This window comes from Podarcis bocagei (assembly GCF_964188305.1).
Source record: "Podarcis bocagei genome assembly, chromosome: 3".
Classification (NCBI taxonomy): Eukaryota; Metazoa; Chordata; class Lepidosauria; order Squamata; family Lacertidae; genus Podarcis; species Podarcis bocagei.
The window spans coordinates 16,167,308-16,190,447 of record NC_138127.1 but is presented as its reverse complement, the minus strand read 5'-3'; the positions used below and the strand labels follow the sequence as shown (position 1 = coordinate 16,190,447).

The 23,140-nt window shown below is 43.2% G+C and overlaps 2 long non-coding RNA genes across 2 annotated transcripts in view; one reads left to right on the top strand and one right to left on the bottom strand.

Moving 5' to 3' along the window:
- Positions 1-23,140, bottom strand: part of LOC308584538 — a 550,410-nt gene that overhangs the window by 85,054 nt on the left and 442,216 nt on the right. The gene's annotated exons all lie outside the window — the stretch shown is intronic.
- The window catches only part of LOC308584548, a 59,093-nt gene that overhangs the window by 1,977 nt on the left and 33,976 nt on the right, over positions 1-23,140 (top strand). Inside the window, exon 2 of the long non-coding RNA XR_014006908.1 lies at positions 4,685-4,753. This is a non-coding gene — a long non-coding RNA (uncharacterized lncRNA). The remainder of the gene's footprint in view (positions 1-4,684; positions 4,754-23,140) is intronic.

Sequence of the window (23,140 nt, the reverse complement as noted above, 5' to 3'; positions counted from 1 at the left end):
TTCATCATTACACTCTAGGATTGCCATTTTGTTTTTTGGAAGGGCTCTGGTGCCCTGAAAAAGATCAACAGGTGATGCTTTCCCCTCCACTGCATGCCCTGGACCTATTGAACGTCTGCCTGCCATGCAGCAAAGGCAAATGAAGCCTGTCGGAGAAAAGATGGCAACCCCATTGCACTGACACTTGAGCACTTTCAGACTCAGGAAATTACTGAAATATAGTTTTGTGGGTTCCCACCTCCCTGTGCAAATAAAGCCTGCAACCTTTGTGCTTTCTTTAGAACACCGACTTTGCTGAAGTAATTAATCATTCACAGTGTTTTTGCTTCAAGCCTGCCTAAGGCACCTTGTCTCTCTGTGGGGCTTTCTTTGAGCCCCCAAGCCTCCCTCTGGAGCAGAGTACACGGGCATTCTCCTGTGTACCGAATGGTAATCAGCAGCTTATGCTTTCAAACAGGGGAGATGTCTTCATTGATTCCAGCCCTTCTTCCTTTCTCAGGTCGGCTGACCTTAACATGCACACTTCTTCTTTCTTAATGATCTAGTGCTGCTGGAGGTCGATAAATATTTTGACGCCCACTGCAATTGCTTCGGGAATGACACTGTAGCACAATCGCTACATTTCAAAACCTCAGTCGCTGCTCCGTGCATTGAAATTACTCACAGAAGCTTCCAAGGTGTCGCCAGCTGTTTATGTGAAATGAAACTGATTTCCTATGTGACAGATTATCTGTCTTATATCTGTTTACCTTCTATTTCAGAAGATACTGCATGACACAACTGGTTTCCTTGTCAAAAACTGCAGATTTGCAATGTGGTTTATTATGCATTTGTTTGCGAGGGAAGGTTATAGCTTCTGCCTGCCCCTCCGGTAAATGGAGTATCCCACTAAAGGGATCCACAGGACATGCTTCTGTCTGGATTCCCAGGCACAATCCAGAGAGGGTACTCCCTCACTTCCGGTTGACCCCAAATTAAGTACTTCTGGCAGGTAGACCAGAAGGAGTGTGGTCTACTCAATGCCTATGCCAAACCTCTTACATTTGTAGTCAATAAAGTTGTGGCCTGATTTCACCCAAAATAAGAACTTCTTGTGTCTCCTTATTTATTGTTTAAGATGGGGACACCTGGGCACGCAACATAGACAGACCTTTGGTCTACCCTGGCTGTTGGGTTTCCGACAGAGAGGCTTCCTAACCTATCCTGCAAGGACCAAGGATTGAACCTGAGACCTTCTCCATGTCAATCAGATGATCTACTGCTGAGATACAGCGCTTCTGATCAACAGTGGTTGTCAGGACAGCATTGCTCACCTGACCTGTTCAGCATACAAAGCGCCAGGGAGCTCATTGCAGTGCAGGCACAGTAGCAGAACCAGTCTGATCCCCTGCAACTGCAACTGCAACTGCCAAACTCCTTGCTGTCTTGCCTCTCCACCTCTCAGCACCAGGCAGCAACACACAACATTAGGAAGCCATACTGCTTCCTGTGACAGCTAGATATGAAGAAAGAAGGCACACAAGCAAGCAGTCATCGTTCCAAGGAAGCATCACCCTGCACCCAGTAGCACCTTCAAGTATATATTTCATAGCCTGGCCCAAAAAAGAACCAACCTACCCCTCCCTCTCTCTGCTGCTCAGATCCAACTGTTTAACATTTTCATTACATCTCCCATCCTCCAGGGAGAGGTGGTTCCAGGTACCTTCCAGGTACCTTCCAGAGTGGCTCCAGGTACCTTCCTGTGGGGTCAGGAACTAGTCTCATCAAAATTACACTGGTCAACAACAAATTTGTTGTCTGCGTTTTTTCAGCTGATTTAGGATGAATCTGATGCGCTGAATCCAAAAATCACATTGGTTTTGCTCAATCAGGTCAAGTTTTTGAGCTATGGCCACATGTCTTTTTTTACGTTTTTGTTCACATGTACGCTTGTGTGGAGCATTTTAGAAGAAGTTGGTGGGGGTAAAATGCCTTGCCAAATAATTGTTTTGTTTGGAAATGATTATTTTAATGACAAGAAGTATTCAGGTCCAATAGTTCTGGGTGATTATGTCAAAAAGGGATCAGTTTGAAGTCATAAAACCTCGAAATCTTCCATAAATTGGTCCAGCAAAGCATAAAGTTGGGGGATCAAAACTAAGTTAATGGGGCAGCCGCCCCACGAAGTATCCTGATCTTCAATCAGCACGTCATCCTGTAGCTCATTGTGATGAAATTCCAGTGCCTATCTTCGGAGAACTTCCTGACATTAGTGATGAAGATGCCTCCAGTGTTGAAGGACATGAAGAAGAATCATAGAATCATAGAATCATAGAATCATAGAATCATAGAGTTGGAAGAGACCACAAGGGCCATCGAGTCCAACCCCCTGCCAAGCAGGAAACACCATCAGAGCACTCCTGACATATGGTTGTCAAGCTTCTGCTTAAAGACCTCCAAAGTAGGAGACTCCACCACACTCCTTGGCAGCAAATTCCACTGTCGAACAGCTCTTACTGTCAGGAAGTTCTTCCTAATGTTTAGGTGGAATCTTCTTTCTTGTAGTTTGGCTCCATTGCTCCGTGTCCGCTTCTCTGGAGCAGCAGAAAACAACCTTTCTCCCTCCTCTATGTGACATCCTTTTATATATTTGAACATGGCTATCATATCACCCCTTAACCTCCTCTTCTCCAGGCTAAACATGCCCAGCTCCCTTAGCCGTTCCTCATAAGGCATCGTTTCCAGGCCTTTGACCATTTTGGTTGCCCTCCTCTGGACACGTTCCAGTTTGTCAGTGTCCTTCTTGAATTGTGGTGCCCAGAACTGGACACAGTACTCCAGGTGAGGTCTGACCAGAGCAGAATACAGTGGCACTATTACTTCCCTTGATCTAGATGCTATACTCCTATTGATGAGGCCCAGAATTGCATTGGCTTTTTTAGCTGCCGCGTCACACTGTTGGCTCATGTCAAGTTTGTGGTCAACCAAGACTCCTAGATCCTTTTCACATGTACTGCTCTCAAGCCAGGTGTCACCCATCTTGTATTTGTGCCTCTCATTTTTTTTTGCCCAAGTGCAATACTTTACATTTCTCCCTGTTAAAATTCATCTTGTTTGTTTTGGCCCAGTTTTCTAATCTGTCAAGGTCGTTTTGAAGTGTGATCCTGTCCTCTGGGGTGTTAGCCACCCCTCCTAGAAGTGGTTCTTGAAGATGATGCTCTACATCCATTTTCCCAAAAGGAGTTGAATGATCTAGTTCGCGACCTCAGCTTGTCAAAGGACTCTGCCGAACTGCTGGCATCCAGATTGAAGGGAAAAAAACCTCCTCTCTGACAGTGCTCGCATCAGCTTCTTGCGCAACAGGCATCAAGAGTACCTCCGTTTTTTCTCGGAAGTGAAGGACTTGGTGTACTGTGCAGATATTGCACAGCTTCTGCTCAAGCTTGGAGTGCCACAGTACGAACCCAAAGATCAGAGACTGTTCATTGACAACCACAAGCGATCACTGAAATGTGTTCTGCTACACAACGGCAACCAGTTTGCCTCTATCCCCCTGGCTCACTCGAGTACACTGAAGGAGAACTATGAAGCAGTGAAGTATGTGCTGGAGAAAATTGGTTATGATCAGCATAAGTGGTTTATTTGTGTTGACCTGAAGATGGTGAACTTTTTGTTGGGACAACAGTCTGGCTTCACCAACTACCCATGTTTTCTGTGCATGTGGGATAGTAGGGACCGTGCTCAGCATTACATGAAGAAGGACTGGCCTGTGCGGGAGGAATTGGTGCCTTGCAAAGAAAGGAACGTCATCAACGACCCTCTGGTGGACAGAGACAGAATACTCTTCCCACCGCTGCACATCAAGCTCGGCTTAAACAAGCAGTTCACCAAGGCTCTGGACAAGGATGGTGACTGCTTCATTTACTTGTGCCAGGCTTTTCCAGGATTGACCATGGAGAAGTTGAAAGCTGGCATCTTTGACGGTCCTCAGATCCGTCAGCTCATCAGAGATCCAGAGTTCGGAAAGTCAATGAACGAAGTGGAACTGGAAGCGTGGAAGGCATTTGTTCTGGTAGTGAAGAACTTTCTTGGCAACAATAAGGCCAGAAACTACACAGAACTTGTCAACAACATGCTGACTGCTTTCAGAAACCTGGGCTGCAACATGAGCGTCAAGATGCACTACCTATTTTCACATATGGACCGGTTTCCTGAGAACCTGGGTTCAATGAGTGACGAGCCGGGGGAGAGATTCCATCAGGACATGAAAGAGATTGAGACCAGGTATCAGGGTCGCTGGGACACAGTCATGATGGCTGACTACTGTTGGACTCTGAAGAGAGACCTCCCTGCTGCTGAGCATTCCAGGAGTTCCAAGAAACAGAAGTTCAAGCCCTGAAGTTTGAAAAATGGTGAAGCAACATGCAATTTACGTGTACTTACAATGCCCACCATTCAGTTTACAGAAAACCTGACCTGATGGAGAGAAACGGATGCCATTTCCTAATTCAGCAGTGCAAAAATACCCTAAATCAGTTGTAGAAATCTAGACAACATTCAAAAAGTAAAAAATTGTTGCCCAGTGTTATATGCCTCATAATCACACCAGAAGGAAATGATGTTTCATTGCCAGGCAAGGAGTGCAAGTTATCTCCTATCTTCATCTTCCTGTTATTTATTTCATTCAGGGCTTCTTATTTTTCAGCCGAACACACTGGAACTCAGTTCTGACACCTCTCAGGTGGGCTCCATTGCCATGAGCGAGGTGTTCATGGTGAGTTCCAGCACCGCTTCTTCTAGAAAAATAGCACTGATTACATTTATATCATTTTCCCCTCCAAGGAGCTCAAGGTGGCATATATGGTTCTCCATCTTCTTGTATTATCCTTATAAAAACCTGTGAGGTTGGCTAGGTTGAGAGACAGTGACTGTCCTGAGGTCACCCATGGCTGAGTAGGGACTAGAACTCTGGTTTCCCAGGTTTTTAGTCCAGCACACTAACTACTACACCACACTGGCAGTATTGCATCTTCTTCCTCCCTTAAGGTAAGGTCTTTGGCTTGGAGAAGTTCAATAACAGGTTGGAAAGGGAAGAGTTAGGAGACAGAATATAATGTACATTTTGATCCCATTCGGAGCTGATGCTGAATGGGACCATATACATGAGCAATGGAGAAGTTCACATTAAACTTTTCCCACATTTGAAGTCATGCACCATCCCTACACCTGATCTGCCATCAGTGGCCCATCTGTTGATCCTAGAGAGAGCCTTGGCCCACCAGGAAAACATAGTGCATGGAAATATGAAAGCTGATCAGAATTACCACTATTCAAATCATCAGCTAGCTGCTCCCTGGAAGCAAAATCTCCGAGATATTTCCCTGCTTATAAAGCTCATTATTTCTCACAACTACTCTCCTTAATAGCTCCATCCGTGAGTCATTAGGCAGCCAGAGAGGAAGAATAGAAATGCATTAATAAAAAAAATGACAACATACTGCAAGTATGGCATTCACCAACACAGTTTAAGACAAGATCTGTGTTTAGTTTTTTTCTAATGTAGCTGGTTGGCCTCTGCTCCCTTGGTTGTTCCTACATGATGAAGGGTTGGTTAAGTCATTTACTTGAGCAGCTACATTATTTTCTGTGATGGAGGAGAAAGCATGTCCCTTCTGCTCTACTAAAAAGATAATGGGAGAAATTCAAGATTTCCACTTGCCAGAAGGATCTCCCCTTATGCACTGTTCTGAGGGTTCTCCTGACCCACTCAGAGATGATTTGGGGGGTTCAGGGCAAAGCCCCATTGCAGTGGCAGGACTTGTTATGCTGGCTACTTCTAGTGAAACTATCTCGTTGAATCTGGCTCAATGTTGTGAATTATGTGAGCCCTGCATCTGGACAACAGATTGTGTTGATGCTAAATCAGTGTCAAATCACTCCATCAAGAAAATCTCTTTACAGTATGAGGTTTGTTTGTTTGTTTGTTTGTTTGTTGCTGTTGGTGAGGTCTGACATCCATTTTCAGAGAGTCATCATCATGGTGTAACATCATGGTGTAACTAGAATGCAAAAATCTGGATGGGAAGTTGCGGAACCCAGGTTGAATTTTTTGCTTAACTTTGATTCCAGTTACAGATAGGTAGCCGTGTTGGTCTGCCATAGTCAAAATAAAAAATTCCTTCCAGCAGCACCTTAAAGACCAACTAAGTTAGTTCTTGGTATGAGCTTTCGTGTGCATGCACACTTCTTCAGATACACAGCCATTTGAAGGGAGAATGAGAAGCAGAAGGACATAAGAGCTTTGTTAGATCAGACCAGTAACCCATTCAGTCCAGTGTCCTGTTCTTACAGTGGCCGACCAGAAACCTTTGGGAAGCACCAAGAAAAATAATTAGATGGTACCCATATCAGTGATTTTTTTGTCCCTAATCCACTCTACTAGCATTCAAGCAGCATCAACCAAACAATTTGCTATAATGATTGTGGACCTTTAGAAACAAATCAGCTATTTTGGCCAGGCTGACTCAACCAGGATTATCTTGGAGTTTATTCCCTGAGGTTAATGTTGCTTAATGTTTTGTTCCTCTACTGAAAGCACTTCCTTCAAGGACGTCATCAACTATTGTAGTTAGAATTGCCTTGAGGGCTCTGGTTCCATCAAGAAGCAGATGCACTTTTTCCATTACAAATGCTGATGCAATGCCTAGCTGGGGTCAGGACTACATTTGACATAATTGCCCAAGGCAGATTTTCATCTCTGAAAGCTGCCAGACCCCATAAGGATCAGGCATAAGCCAAGATCAAAACAAGCTTATCAACTAATCTCCTTCACTTTCATTTAAAAAGTGTACACTTTGGCATCTGGGTCAACAACTTCTGGTCTCTTGTATTCACTGCATGTAGGAATTTGGGAATGGTTCCAACAACATCCAACATCTCCCAAAAAGCTGACTAACAGCATTGTTGATTTCCTACCAGGGCAGCCCAAGCAGCTTTATTGGGGGAGCACCCATGTTTCAGAGGTCATTACAGTTTGGGGTGACCATCTGTCCTACTTTAGAGAGGACAGTTCTCTGCTTGAAATAGTGTCTGGTTGAAATCAATTGGAAAGACCCCCCAAAAAGTGTTAAAAGGGAGAGCAGGTACCTTGAAGCTGTCCATCAAAAGTTAGCACCTGGGCAGCATATTGACATCATACAAGTCATCTGGGCACAGTTTTCCTCGCCATGATGAGATATATTTATTTTTCAGTAATAACCATTATTTCTAAATTTGTGTCTTTATGTACAGAATAGGCACATCTTATCCACATCTTATTCCCTGTCCCCATTTTGGGAGATGCAGAAGTAGCCCCTCTATTAGATTTCCATCTAAGGGCAAAATACTGTCCCTTGATCTGCTGGGATGAGCCAGTTGGGATGTGGTTGGTTCCAGTCTCAGCCAAAGATATGCTGACATGCTGTAATTCCCCCATCATGGCTCAGCTGTGACCCAGCTGGCTGAGTCGAGCCAGCAGAACATACGCCAGGATAAGCCCTGGACACCTGGAAGGGAGGGGGCCGGACTGGAAGGGTGGGAGAGGGCTTACTCTGGATCCTAACTCTCTCCAGCTCAGTCATGTGACCCAGGATTCTGTAGGCGGAGTCAGATGCTTTAAATGTGTGCTGGGTGTGCTTTAAATGTATGGTGTGGATCTGCTGGAGCAATGCAAAATACATAAAATGCTCACGCAGTGTCAGCAGCCGGAGTCAGGGACAGGTCAGCAATAAAACACCTGGAGTCAGTGAAGTTAACTCTTTATTCAAAGGACCCAGAACAATGCAGGCCTAGTGATCCAGTGGCGTAGCGTGGGGGGTGCAGGGGGGGCCGGCCGCACCGGGCGCAACATCTGAGGGGGGCGCGCTCGCACTCGCAGCTCTCTGCTCCTACCTGGCTCACTCACTCTCTCTCACTGCAGTGCTGGCTGTGCGAATCCGATCCGAGCTGCCGGGTCGCCGCCCACTGTGGAGGGGGAGGGTGCCAGGCGTGCGTTGCGGTGCAGAGTGGAGAGAGAGCAAGGGAGGGACTATCTGGGGGAGGGACAGTGCAGCGGCTGCCCAGTGCAGCACTGAGCGTGGGAGAGAACCACACCAGACCAGACCAGGCAGCAGCAAGAAGAAGCTGGCAGCGGCGGCAGGTTAGGGGTTAGGGGGCGCAAATTACTTGCCTTGCCCCGGGTTAGGGGGCACAAATTACTTGCCTTGCCCCGGGTGCTGACAACCCACGCTACGCCACTGTAGTGATCACAGCAACTCTTCCCAGTAGGCCTTGCCCCAATGAGGCAGTTGTGAGGACTGAAGATCCCTGCCTTTCTACAACTCTCTAAGGTTCCTCTCCTGGTTCCTTCCCCAGAAGCCTAAGCCTTTATTGTCTTGTCTCTCTTTGCCCTCTTCATTCTTCTTTGCGTTATGGAAGATCAGAAGGGAGGGAAGTTGGTCACAATAGGAGGGCGAGATCCCTTGACTTCTTCACCAGCTTGCCTCCACTCTGCTTCTTGACCCCCTTCTGCTTCTGCTTCTGATTCTAGACTGCTCTCTGCCCCAGCCTCTTCCTGCTCACTAAACCCTGTTACCTCTTCAGCTTCTGACACCTCTTCCTCCCAGTCTGCTCTCTCTTCTCCCTTTGATCTCTCATTGTCATCCCACCACCAATCCCCTGGCTCTAAACTTTCTTCCCTTGGGAGGTGCCCTAGCTGGTGCCTCCTGCCATTCCTCCACCCAGTAACATACTAAGAACAAGTCCTACCCATCACACTTAATGATGTGTAGCACACGCAGCCCTGATCTCACCACCATATATCACCTCAGCACTGTCAAGATAAGTTGTAGTGACTGCAGTGCCAGGAGGATAGCTCTGTTGCTCTTGCCCACCATGTGGACCACTATTGGAGAAGGAGGAATCTATGACTATCACCTCCCACTTTTATGCTAGCAGGATCTGGTTCAAATACATTTTTGTGAATGGAAAGGAGTGCTTTAATTTCAGACCCAAGTCAGTATCTTTCTGTTAGTCATGTTGCTTTCACTGAAATGGATGCAGAAACTCTCATTGTACCAAACAGTTGTTAAAACAGTTTGTAAACTTTTGCGATAACTCTGGGGTTTAGTTCCATGACCTTCTCCTTATTGGGTGATTTGACAGAATTAACTTGGAATGTGTAGATCCAATAAACGATATCAACACTTAGCCCAATAAAGGACCTACTCAGCTTTATGCCTTGAGGATCAGGTTGTAAAATATAATAAACTTGTTATATATTCAGTTTTAAATATGTTTGTTAAATGTTTCTAACCAGCATAATTGCAATGGAACCTGCAGGCAAAGATAGCAAATAAAACTGCCCAACTTTTTATTTTTAAAAATTGCTCATTAAATTTTATTTTTTTATGAGCATCTTTTTAAAAAGACATTCTGAGTTGCAAATGCTGAAGCGTATAGCCTTCACTGTGTAAAATTATTCTGCCCCCTTGATTCAATTGGCAGCAATAGCCAGGGTTGCTTATATGCACTGATTCTGTGAGAGTGGAGGAAAAAACACAAAATTCGGCTTTGAAAATATAATTCCTATGGCCACTTCCCTTATGTATAGGAAGCTGGTAGAACTTAATAATAGCTGAACTTAAGCTGGTGTAAATTAACCCTGTTATAAACTTTGTTCAGCAAGGGAGCTACTATAGGCTGAGCTCACCAAAGCCTGGAAGAGAGAAAACAAGCTTTCAGAATAATTTGATTTGAACCACCCTTTTTGCCATGTTTTGCTGGGTTACCAGGTCATGTGACTGAGCTGAGCAGAGTTTGGATGTAGCATAAGTCTCCCCACTCCATCCATTCTTGAAACTGCCATCCCCCCATTTTTCAGAGTTTACACCAGCAAGATCTGCCAATCTCAGCTCAGGTGGCTGAGCCAGGATTCATGCCACCACATCTCTTGTTGAGCAAGGATGAGGGGATTATGTTGGTGTAGTCTGTCTGTGCCAGGAACCAGTCAGCTGAGCCCAGTGATGTAGCATGGGTTGACAGCACCAAGGGCCACACAGAAGGGAGAGAGGGAAGAAAACGGATTGAGTACGAAAACGGATGGAGGACACATGTACATTCAACTACCTAACAGTGTCTGCATCGCCCAGGATATCACAGCTGCAGAGATAAGAAAAGAAGAGTCCTTCTGTTGTCTGGAGAGGTCACTTCCGGGTTCCCATGGAGAAGCCGTTTTCAATGGATTCCAGCAACGGAAGCACGCAGCTGTATTGAGGCAGCACCAGGTGTTGAAATTCTGCTCCCCCTAACAATTTTGCACCTGGGGCAATCACCCCTGTGCTCTCCCCATGCTATACCACTGGCTGAGCCCGAGATCCACTAGATCTTTGCTTGTCCCAAGGTTTGTGGTTTTAGAGCTAAGTTGGAATATCCCCCTCAATTCACCATCCTATTTGCAGGCAGCAAAAATGAAGGGAAGCTCTGCTTCTATCACAAGCAGCAGCAGAAAGAGAGAATCAGATCACCCTGGCTTGTCACTTTGGGGAAAAGGCTGTAGCTCACTGCTAGAATGTTTCCTTTGCACGCAGAGGGTCCTTGCTACAACCCAAGTAGAGCAGACAGGGAAAGATCCCTGTCTGATACCCCAGAGAGTTGCTGTGTCAGTATAGATGATTCTGTGCTGATAATAATAATAATTATGACTCCATATTCATATTGACTTGACATGTCCAATGAGGTGCATTGCAATCATGGAAGGCTCCTTGATCTAATGAGGCCTTACCTCAGTGGAACTGAAGGCTGGTTTGTAGATTCACACTTTCCACTGCTCCTCCGAAATTTATATTGGAGGGCTGGGTGATCCTTTCAAGCAGTATGAGAAGTGACATGGAGGGCAGCAGAGGGAGGAGGAAATCCATAAAATTTGCCTCCCTTCCCATCCTGCTGATGGAAGGTTCTGCTGGATCAAAGAGCTTTCCATCTGTGTAAGAGGCACAATTGCATACACTTAAGAACACGTAATAATACAAAACTTCGGTTGTCTTGATAGAAGAAAAGCACTTTTAAAAATTGCAGTGACGAAATCTAGCTTAGCAACAGAGAAGTTGAGGGGAACTGAAACCAAATGCTGCAGCTGAAAAGACAATTATTAATAACGTTAGAAAAAGACTCAATTTTAAGAAAAATTTCATGGGTTTTCTTAAATATAAAAAGCAGCATTTACATATATAAATGAAGACATTAAAAATGGGGAAGACACCAGTGACCCAAAAAATTAATACAAGTAGAAAGACATTTCGTATGACAGTGGTGTTGAATTGTTGAAAGAGAAATTCAGAGAAATTCATTCGGCGGTTTGTCGCCCAGCCTTAAGAGAGGTACAGATATGAAACCTGAAACCAAAAGGTCATTTTCCATTAACCGAAGCAAAGAATGAGTGCTATAATACCTAACTGTGAGAGAAAAATAAATGAGAAGTGTGGAACTACAGGAGCAAAGTTGGAAGAATTATAGTGAGAAGGGGGAACGGAAACACCAAAACATGATTAAATAAACAAAACGCTGTTGGATTAGCAACTAGCACCCAACATAAACCTTTGGCTTATATTCACTTCATTTTATCTTTATTGGAGTTTAATACTGTCCTACGTGATCTGAATATGACTCAAACAGATTTATGAAGAGGCTGAGAGAATATACCACAAATGAAAGTTGATGTGAACAATTACTCCCCTCCCACCCACCCAAAGATCTAAGCAGAAAGTTTACAAATGGGTAATCCGAACCCAAGATCCACTGAGCTGAGCGAGTTAGGATCTGGCAGTTCTATGGCTCGGCTGATCAGTTCGCAGCACAGCCAGGCTATGCCAGTATAAATCGCTCAACCTGGCTCAACCAGGCCTCACACCATGAAAAACGGATAAGCCCTGAAAAATGGGTGCTCTGGAGAGGCAGGGCAGGGGGACTTACACTGGATCTTAACTCTGTTTAGCTCAGTCATGTGACTTGGCAACTCAGTGTCAATTATGCTGGCAAAAAGAGGGGTTTGTTTTCCCTCTGCCAGACTTAGGCTGGCTCAGATGGCAGTAACCCATCACCTGAAATGAGTTTGGAACAGAGTTAATTTGCACCTGCTGAATTTAAGACTGCATTAAGTTCCACCATCTTCCTTTGTTTAGAATTGCTCTGCCTTTGTTTACCTCAGTGCAGGAGAAAGAAATCAACAAGTGTGGGATTCACCTTTCCATTTGTACAGCTCTGCTGTGGTGGCAACTAGACCAAAGGAGCCCTTTCCTACTAAACTTATGAGGGATAGGTAGCCTACGTTTGTATATGGTGTCTTTATATTTCGTGATGGCACACCCTCCTTTACCTGAAGAGGTGTGGAATCTGTGGCTGTTTGGATGTTGCCGGACTCTAAACTCCAAATATCCATGACCATTAATCATGCTGGCTTGAGCTCTCACCAGCTCTGCTACTCTGCATATCTTAAGCTCTCCTCTCCCATTCAAATGACACTTTCTTCATGCAGCTTTCTTTTCCTTACTGTGGTTTCCTTAATGCTACAGAAAAATCTTCTCAGAGAGTCTAATAAGTGCAAAGGGCTTGCTAAGAGGTTTTTAACTCATGGGCCTCTATTGCTCTATATCCCCATCAATTTCCCATATGTGTACAAAAAATTCTCTGTGTTTCAATGGTCTGTGTTTTGGGGGTATACAATACTTGTTGAATTTAGTCATTATAGCATTATATTCACTTTTCTTATTCACTTTTCTTATTGTGCAGAAAGGAAATTGTATATCTCCTGTACTTATTCCTAACAACATGCAACAAAATAGATAGTTTATCTGGTTTTTCTTCAGTCTCTATGGTACCCTATGGATAAAGTTCAAATCTTTGCCTGAATTTTCTGCAGTTTTTCAGTAATGTTGACAGACACCTGTAGGCTGGATGACAGTTGCAAATGTTCTGTTTATTACCATTCTCTTGCTACCTCCTGCAACCAGGTCTCAATATTTGTGTGGGTCTCTTCTTGTCCACAGTATTCAGCTGCCCTACTTCTTCAAATGTCTGTTTGCTCTTTACGTCTGACGCCATGGGGTTCACCCCCATAAAGGTCAAGTAAAATAAGTTAATATAATGGTTTATTGCCTATCAGTTATAGGTAGGAACAACATCTGTTGGGGCTCCTCTCTAAATTATCTCTTAACTCCCATTCCTATGTCCCTTGTAAGGTAGTGTCTTTAAATTACAACACTCATTGCAATATTGTAAAGAGGGACAGCTAGAACATATGAAATATGCAAGGCACACGTGGATGGCTCCCATATTATGTAATAACCATGGGCATTGCTGTGATTATTCATCATCTGGGAGCCAGCAAAGGAGAGAAAATGCTTTAGGAGATCATCTCCTGCAGATGGAGTTGCAAGCATGGGATGACAGATTCTATGCAATGTTTCTTTCTGTCAAACCAACAATCGCAAATGCTCCCTTCCCAAGAAATAAGATTGTGTTAAAGGTAAAGGTAAAGAGACCCCTGACCATTAGGTCCAGTCGTGTCCGACTCTGGGGTTGCGGCACTCATCTCACTTTACTGGCCAAGGGAACTGGCGTACAGCCTCTGGGTCATGTGGCCAGCATGACTAAGCCACTTCTGGCGAACCAGAGCAGCGCACGGAAACACCATTTGCCTTCCCGCCGGAGCAGTACCTATTTATCTACTTGCACTTTGACGTCCTTTCGAACTGCTAGGTAGGCAGGAGCAGGGACCGAGCAACGGGAGCTCACCCTGTTGCAGGGATTTGAACTGCCGACCTTCTGATCAGCAAGTCCTAGGCTCTGTGGTTTAACCCACAGCATCAATCAGCAAATCAAATCTCTAATTCAGGAGTGGACAACCTTTGGCCCTCTACATGCTCTTAGGCCACAACTCCCATCATTCCTGGTGAGGATGACTGGAGAGGAGGGGAGCTGGCCACAGGCTCCCTACCCCTTCTCTAATTCTGCTCCTAAGAGATGCAAAATGAAGATGGGCTGGAGTCTGAGTGATGCTCCTGCCAAGAGTAAAGAAATCAATTACACTCCTGAACACAGAGCAAACTTTCATGTTCAAGCAGAGTATATTATAGCTGCCATTCAAGATCCAACGACAGATTTGTCCCCAAAATTACAACTAATGACAAACAGCATGAATGCAGTCACACACCCAGTCAATAGATTGCATCATCACAGGTTGCCCTGCTCTGTCAAGTATTGATTACCTTGTGAGACATAACCAGGTAGCAAGAATTATCCATTGTAAATTGGCCAAGAATAGCAGTTTTAAACTCAAATGTCTTTAACGTAGAATACCCAAACTCATTTGGATAAGTGATTTATTATACACTCCTTCCTGGGGCAAAGGAACAATTATGACAAGCCAATAAATTGCAAGGTGCTGGCCTTGTTCTCTCTAGATCTTTTGCTGCTGTTGTTGTTCTTTTAAGACACAAAAATGCACAGCAGTTCTACTGGGCAACAGACAAAAGCCAAAATTGGAAAATAAATTCAGTGAAAGCCAATGTGGTATGTAGTGGACTAGGATCTGGAGACCAGGGTTCAAATCCCCACCCAGCCATGCAGCTCATTACCAGTCATAGTTGCTCAACCTAACCTACCTCTCACAGGATTGATGTTAGCACAACATGGTGAGAACCATGTATGCCAGCTTGAACTTCTTGGAGGAAAGATGGGTTCTAGTTTTATGGGTTATTTTATTTTGACAAAATAACCATCATAAATAAATAAGAATAAAAATGTGCACCCCACCACCAAGACCATTCCATTGTAACTACCCAACCTCCCAAAACTTCAACACCTCTTGAGATGGTTTGACCCCTTTCCATTTTAACAGTGCAAATTCTACAAACACCCTCCGTATGTCCTCAAAACCATTTCTCCTGCATATTCCCCATCTTACCTTAATGACACATGTAAACTTATCATTAATAGCTATATCCCACACCTCTTTATATCATTCTTCCATTTTATATTCTGCTTTCCACTTCCTAGCTGTCATAATTCGTGCAGCTGTCAATAAATTTGTGAGCAAGTCCTGTGAACCTTCCACCCCATCATAAATTGATAATAATGAGGCCTCTGGACTTTTGGTCAGCTTTAACCCAGTGATTTCTGTTATCTCTTTAAACACCGTTTAAAATAAAATAAAATAAAATAAAATAAAAATGTACATATGGGAGGTTTTTTTAAGGAAAGCAATGCAAATTCAATACAGCTGTCACAAACCAAAAGAACCAAGAATGTACTCAAGTGTACATTGTTATTGTACTGTCTGCTGAACCCTGATTCAGGCTTCACACGAATGCTGGTAATGTAATAATTATATTAAACAGGGGAGCACACTAGGGCTGTACATGGGATTTGGATGAATCCCAAACGGAGGCAGGATGCCTCTGAGGAACCTTGGGTTCATTTGAGGTGAGGGAGAATCTCTATAGAGCTGAGTTACCCAGTGCAGGGCCACCTGAAGTGATTCATAGTGTCTGAGCAAGCCAGACATTTTAGAAAATGCTGCAGACAAATGTCAACTAAAAGCATAACTATATCTCTAAGCTCACCATCTCAAGCAGGTTTGCCGAATCAAAACTTATGTCTCTAGCTTAAAGAAAACACCAGGATCAGAAGGCGGGAGATGGGAGCTGCTGTGTGACTGACCAGTCTAGTTTATAATCAGAGGTAATGATTTTAGCAGCAGTCTCCAATGCTTTGGAGAGGGAGCAGCTTTGCAAGAGTGAAAATGTCTCTAAGCTTAAGAAAGATTACAGGATGTAGAGGGGAGATGGTAGAGGGATATCTTCATTTTAACTGACAGGTTAATCTTGAAATCGGATGGAACGACTTTGCATAGAAAGTAAATCACTTTGAATTCCCCACCCCACCAAGCACACACACAAAAAATAATTCAAAGATAGTTATCACAAAAAATGCCAGACTATTTGTTTGCAATTTGGCACTGTGTGTGTGTTTTGTTTCTAAACCCAGGGCTGCCGTTTTCATGTCTGCAGTTTTGAAGCTAATTGCTCACAAAATATTAGAAGAGATTAAGCAATTCCTTAAAACAAACAAACAAAACACCACCCAATTGCAATGGCTGCCCTTGTAGGAAAACCACTACAGCAATCCTTCTGAAATTTGGCAGGCAAATTTCATTCACTTCTTTCAAAAGTTCAATGAAAGTTATAGCATTAAAAATAAAATAAAAAATCAATAGTAAGTGGTAGAGGGAGAAATGAAGCTGACCTGAACAGACCCCAAGTTGGTCTGCACTGAATTTTGTGATTGGTGCACATGCCAGCAGGGTTCTTAATACAGGCCTTTTCCCGACATCTCTTCCTAGGGGAGAAAGCAGAATTAAATGTAACATGTGCACCAGTCTCACTTTTCTACATAATAAATATGGAGGGCTAGAAAGGTAGACAGTACATTTCCTGAGGCCACCCACGGAGCTCCATAAGCAAACTGGAATTTTGACTCAAGTCTTCATATCAAAACCAGCTCAACCATTGAAACTGGAAAAGAACCTTATATGTTCTGATTGTGAGTTGTAGAGTTCAGCATCTCAGTATCAAAAAAGGACTCTCTCTCCCAAAAGAAGTGTCCAAAATCTTGAGAATGTTGTAAAGAACAGTGATGGGCCTCACTCAGCACTAGATTTAAGGGTGTTTGGGACGTCCACCCACACAGAGCACAGAGCTGAAGGGATGCAAAATTGAGAAGATCTATAATTGAGAAGATCCATTTCGGGGCACCAAATTTTGGCCTCGCACTGGGCGCCATAATATGAAAGATTAACCAAATCCATGCCTGCCTCACTAGGTCCATCTATTCTGTTTCTTCTGTAATTTGGTGTATGAATCTGTTTAATACAACTCCCATCATCCTGGGCCATTGGCCATTCTGGCTGGCACTGATGGGAGCTGTAGTTCAGCAGCATCTGTAGGCCTACCTGATAGTTTACTGGGTACTGTTTAGTGTCCTTCCATCCACTGAATGTTTCCACTACCTGTACACCTTTTGTGAAGAAAACAAATGCCAAAATCACACTGCAGTTATTTTTCCCACCTGTAAATCGTTGAAAAAGAATGTTCTAAGAAACATTTTTATAGCAAGGTAGTTGAATTGTGCACAGTTTTCCCAGTGATTGAATGTGTTTCTGACTTATGCATGGCTTGCAACCATTTCTTTCTCTAACTGTTGATTTATAATATGAGGTCATAATATATTTTTCATCCACATCTTCTGTTCTGTTTCGCTGAGTGAAGTTTTCTTTTCTTTAATCCTTTTTTTAAAAAAAACTTTTCCACAACAGCTTTCAATTCACTTCTGTGCTACCAAGTGTAAGATGTGGCTGCTGGATTGTGGGTTGAATTCAGATGTGTGTATTTCGTTCAGTCTTCTAATACTGTAAATAATATTTATCTTGTGAAGTCTCTCTGAGACTTTTGCACAAAGTGACTGACTAATAACAATAAGAGAAAGAATAGTCTGGACATCTAATTCATGGTTCTAATTGAGGATCGGTTACAATTTTCCAGAGAAAATAATGAAAAAAGTCCTAAAACAATTTAAGCCAGTGTAAGTGGCTGGAAATGATAACGTTCCATGCGTAGCCTAATAATGATAGTTTTCCGAAAGAGGATGCTGAGAAAATTGGAGGGGGGGGAATCAAACAGGAATGATCAATGAAATATTTGATTGTTTTGTTGCATATTGGAACAGACACCGTTCACAACTTGAGAGCCATTTATTTGATAATTGCTGGATGTTGTGCTTTGCATATGAAGAGAGGACAAAAAGTGATGACGCGATGTTCATCTCCTGTGTTTCCGAAAGAGTCTTTTTCTCTTCTGTTTCTCTTACATTGGTCCAGTAGAAGAGGCAGAAGCAACAGCATCCAGCAGCAAAGAGCACATTAGAGTGGAGCATCTTCAGAAGCAGCAGAATGACAGATGACCACAGTGAGGCCGAATTAATGAAGGAAGGGAAGCAGATAGGTATAAGTGGGCAAGGCCCATCAAATGGAGAGTCAATTAAATAAGAATTCCTCTCTGAAATTTAAAAGCCTTACACTTTGCCCCTGGCACAGTCATATGAAATATGCCAGGAGATGGATAGCTTCTGGGTGTGTGCAATAGGTTGCCTTTGAAAGACTCGTAGGCTGTGCACTGCTTGGGCATGTTATTTTGATGAGCAAATAAAACTTTTAAAGCTCTCAACTTTCCCAAAGTGGGCTTGCGCTGGGTAATATCATTTTCCTTCCACCAGAATTGAATCCAGACATCCAATTTAAATCTTGGCAGGCTTACAGGAACATTAAAAGAAAATTAAATCTATTTTGGTAGGCTGAGCACCTATCTTTTAAATTTTTATTTTTAGATGTTTAAAACGCTCGACTGTTTGGAATCCCTCCCTCTCTGAGGACAAAACCCCAGTAGTTCTAACCCTTTACCTGACCTTTCATGGAAATGTATTCAAAGGACGTGTTTTTTTTAGCAAAGAGGTTTTTGTGTGTGTTAGTAGCATCATGATGGGCAGCATGTTCCATATTCTTTGGGGGGTTTTCTTTTTGTTAAGCTTCCTCAGGTAAATGTTTCTGTCGGTTTGTTATGAGACTTTAGTGGTTAGGGAGAGAGAGAGAATCAGAGGCAGGCGGTGCAATGTGTTGGCCATAACAATAATGGAAGAATAAAACAAATGGAGAAAGGGGAAAAAATATGGTGATGATTGCCAAGGCAGCAGCATTACAGAATATCTTTAGGAAAAAGAGAAAAGGTGGGTGGGGAGTGTAAATAATAATAATAATAATAATAATAATAATAATAATAATAATAATAATAATAATAATAATAATAATTTGAAACTTTAACTGTAGAAGTGCAAAGTTCTGCTTTGACGGATTTTGTAAATTAACTCAAGTAGAACTTTTTCTCTTTGTAAACTAATTCCCATTTAGAAATTAACTTCTCCAGCCCTCCAAAAATGGTTCAAAAAGCTTTACTAACAGAACTTAGCTCCAAACATTACAAAAAACAATGGAAATATGTTGCATCAGATATATACCACTCTCAGTAAAGACATGACTTTATTATTCAAACCTCCTTCTCTCTCCCATTTCCAACCTATTTGCCTCAGGCTGTTTTTTCCAGGGAGAAAGCACGTCTGTTCTTCTCAGCAGTTGAGAACAAAAACCATTGTGGTCTAAGATGGAGGGCTTTCTTCATTAACATATGCAAACATCTTGTAACCCCATGCAAGTATTGTGACTGCATGTGACTGCATGTGACTGGGCTGTAAAGAGTTAGATCACGCCACCTCTGTAATGGAAATTTACAGCAGGTCTCCATCTCAAGCCCAGGGCTTTCTTCCCAGCTGGAACTTACCAGAACACAGTTTTGGCACATCTCAGGTGATCATCATTGTCATTGCAAGAGAACAATAGAGGCATTCATGATGAGTTCTGGCAACTCTTTTTCTAGAAAAATATCACTGCTCAAGCTCCATGGAAAAATACAGGCATGCTTTTCCAGCAACTTCAATACAATACAATCATTTGAGACTCCCTGATTATAGCCCAATAGCTCTCAGATACACTGATCTGGATTTTTACTTCTCCAAAAGACAGTAAAGTCCTAAAGTTTGTAACCAGCTGTTCTACTCAGGGTAGACCCATTAACATTTCTGGACCTAAGTTAAAGGTAAAGGGACCCCTGACCATTAGGTCCAGTCGTGACCGACTCTCGCTTTATTGGCCGAGGGAGCCGGCGTACACCTTCTAGGTCATGTGGCCAGCATGACTAAGCTGCTTCTGGCGAACCAGAGCAGCGCATGGAAACACCGTTTACCTTCCCACCGGAGCGGTACCTATTTATCTACTTGCACTTTGACGTGCTTTCGAACTGCTAGGTTAGCAGGAGCAGGGACCGGCAACGGGAGCTCACCGCGTCACGGGGATTCGAACTGCTGACCTTCTGATCAGCAAGTCCTAGGCTCTGTGGTTTAACCCACAGCGCCACCCGCGTCCCAACCTAAGTCAGTTATGCCCATAATTTTCAATTGGTCTATTCTGGGTGGAGCAAATACCATTGAATTCTGTGGGACTTCCAAGTAAACACAAATCAGAAGTGCTGCTCTTCTCCTTCAACCATTTTCCTGGCTATGGAGAAGGGAAAATTAACAATACAACAGTGTATATATAGTGTACTCTGTAGTTCCTATTAGCAGGAGAACATGGAGAGTTATAATGGCTTTGTAATTGCCTATTAAAATGACTATAAAGTGTGAATGGTGAATGCTGTACTTTTTATTGTGGAAAAAGAAGACTGCAAGTTTTCTAGAAAATTGACATTATTCTATTAAAAAGCATGAAAATGTTCCAATGTCCTATTATTAGCACACAGTCAACTAATAACAGAGGTTGTACAGTAACTCTTGTGGGTTTTTTCTTTTCTTTTCTTCAAAACTTCTTGTAACGAAAGCATGAAAGACAGATAGGACTGAAGATCTGGATTCATACCAAGTGAGCTCGTTGCTAGACAACATTATAAAAGTTATGTAAGAGAAATTATAAGTCAAATCCAGCTCTGAGAAGGCTTGTGTGTATTTAACTTTATAACACTACTCAAATTATTTCCGCAAGACGAATCTGCGCAAATTACAAAATAGAAGGATTAGAAAAATAAGCCAAGGTAAACTGGATATAGAAGAGAATTCATATCTTTTCATTATTGAAAGGGACACCAGCAAATGAGTGTGGCGGATTAAGGATACAAACCCACAAAAACAAACAAAAAGCAGAGAGCTCTTCTCAAAGATTGCTATTTAACATGCTCAGATTTGGTTATCCATGCTGAGCAACTATAATTTAGGTATTTGGGCTGCAATCTTATGTACGCTGATCTTGGAGTAACTCCAACTGAACTCAGTGAGACTTCTGGCTAGACATGGGTCTGCATCTCAGTCACACCTGGAAGCCAGTTCAGTACCAGGCTAGGTTCAAGGTGCTGGTTTTGGTGTATAAAGCCCCTACACAGCTTGGGACCAGGATACAGGAAATTGCACACCCACCAACAATCCTCAGATGGGACATTTCTCATTCGCTGCACTCTGCCTACCCCTCAAAGCCTGCATGTCATGTGGAGCTATGCCTCAGCAATGGCAGCCTCTCCTCCCATGAGAACCAGCATGGTGTAGTGGTTAAGAGCGGTGGACTTGTAATCTGGTGAACCCGGTTCGCTTCGCCGCTCCTCCACATGCAGCTGCTGGGTGACCTTGGGCTAGTCTCTCAGCCTCACTTACCTCACAGAGCGTTTGTTGTGGGGGAGGAAGGGAAAGGAGATTGTTAGCTGCTTTGAGACTCCTTTGGGGAAGTGATAAAGCAGGATATCAAATCCAAATGCTCTTTCTTCCTCTTCCTCCTTGTCCACTCTGCAGCAGCCGCTATAAACTGCTGAAGGCCAGTAGCAGTGACCATGGAGAGGCAATCAGATGCTCTCTCACAGCTGCCACCCTCACTTGGGACAAGTTCCAGCCTCCTCCCTGAGCTTGGCTGCAGTGGCAGAGGAAACAGGGACATTCCGGAATCAAATCAGAAGTTGGGGTAGCTTTTGTTATTCCAGGACTGTCCCTGGCAAATCAGGACTCTTGGAGGGTATGAAATTGTGCCTTCTGCAGGTGAAGGCCTCCTGCAAATGCCATCTTACCAGGAAGTCCATTCTGCAGGATATAAGAATTGGGCCTTTAGTATTGTGGCATCTGCCCTGTGGATTTCCCTTCTTTTAGATATTAGAAAAGTGCTGTCCCTGTTGCCTTTTCAGCACCTACTGGAGACCTTCCTCTTCCAGCAAACCCTTTAAGTAGAGTTCTTTCCCAGCCTCCACCTGTAATGGCACTATTGCTTGAGTTGGTAGCCCAGGGCTGCTGTGGAAGGAAGGGCAGTATATACACAGAGAAAATAAAAAATAAAAATAATAGTTGGCACATGGGAGTATTGAAAACTGACTATTGGTTTCAGTTAATCAATAGATTTAAATGAGGCTGCTCAGAGTATTACTAAGGACTTATCCATGCTCCCTCTTGTCTCACTGCTTTCCCCTGGGGAAAACTGCTCTTTGGCTCTCAATCAGAGCAAACAGCAATTCAAGTTTTCTCGGGATTGATGTTTGCTCTGATATAGTACTAAAGATTGGATTTTCCCTTTGAAAAGAGTGGGGCAAGAGGAAAACCACTCACACCCATGCCTAGAAAGTGCGGCTCAAGTGGAAAACTGCTCAGACCCAGGCTTTCGAGGCATGACACAAGCAGAACTGCGGGCAAGCTCTTCGGGAAGTACCAGCCTATACGATCCTATACCCACTTACCTGAAGGTGATTCTATTATCTGGAAATGATTCTACCAATAGACTTGTTTAGACTTATTCTGTTAATGTGAAAGCTGCTGAGAGCTATAGTGTTCATTAATACTTAGATGTTGGCTTCTTTTCCATGTGTGTGTGTGGTGGAGGAAACCCTTATAGGAAAATTTACAACGATCCTATTTTGAACGAGCTTGAAGATGCTTGCCCTACAACTTTGCATTTTGCAGAGTCAGGCGGCGAGTTACATCAATACATTTATGAAGCCATACTTTCAACCTTCAGCCCTTAATTGGATTTGTGTAAACTGCTGCTCATTATGAGTTATGCTAGGTGCTTGCTTAGGGCCCTGAGAGAGAGAAAAAAGGGACTCAATTGCTGCTTAGCAGAAACAACCTAGTCATTTTGGCTCAAGTAAAAATGGAGAGTTGTGGTATTTGGCTTCAAAGGTGCTCAGTTCAGTCCCAAGTGTGTGAGCCAAGTTTGTCACTGACATCTAATTGGGAGTTTGACACACTCCAAAAATAAGTGAGCTATTCTAGGATACAAGATATAAAATAAATAAAGCTGGATGACATGTAATCCATTGATTTGCACTCTGCAGTATCTCTGTCTGTCTGTAGTCCCACTCACTCTCTCTCTCACACACACCATTCGATACAGATAAACAACTCTTCACAAAGCTAGACTTCATATGGTTGCTCTGATAGACATGTCCATGCTTATTAAATACAT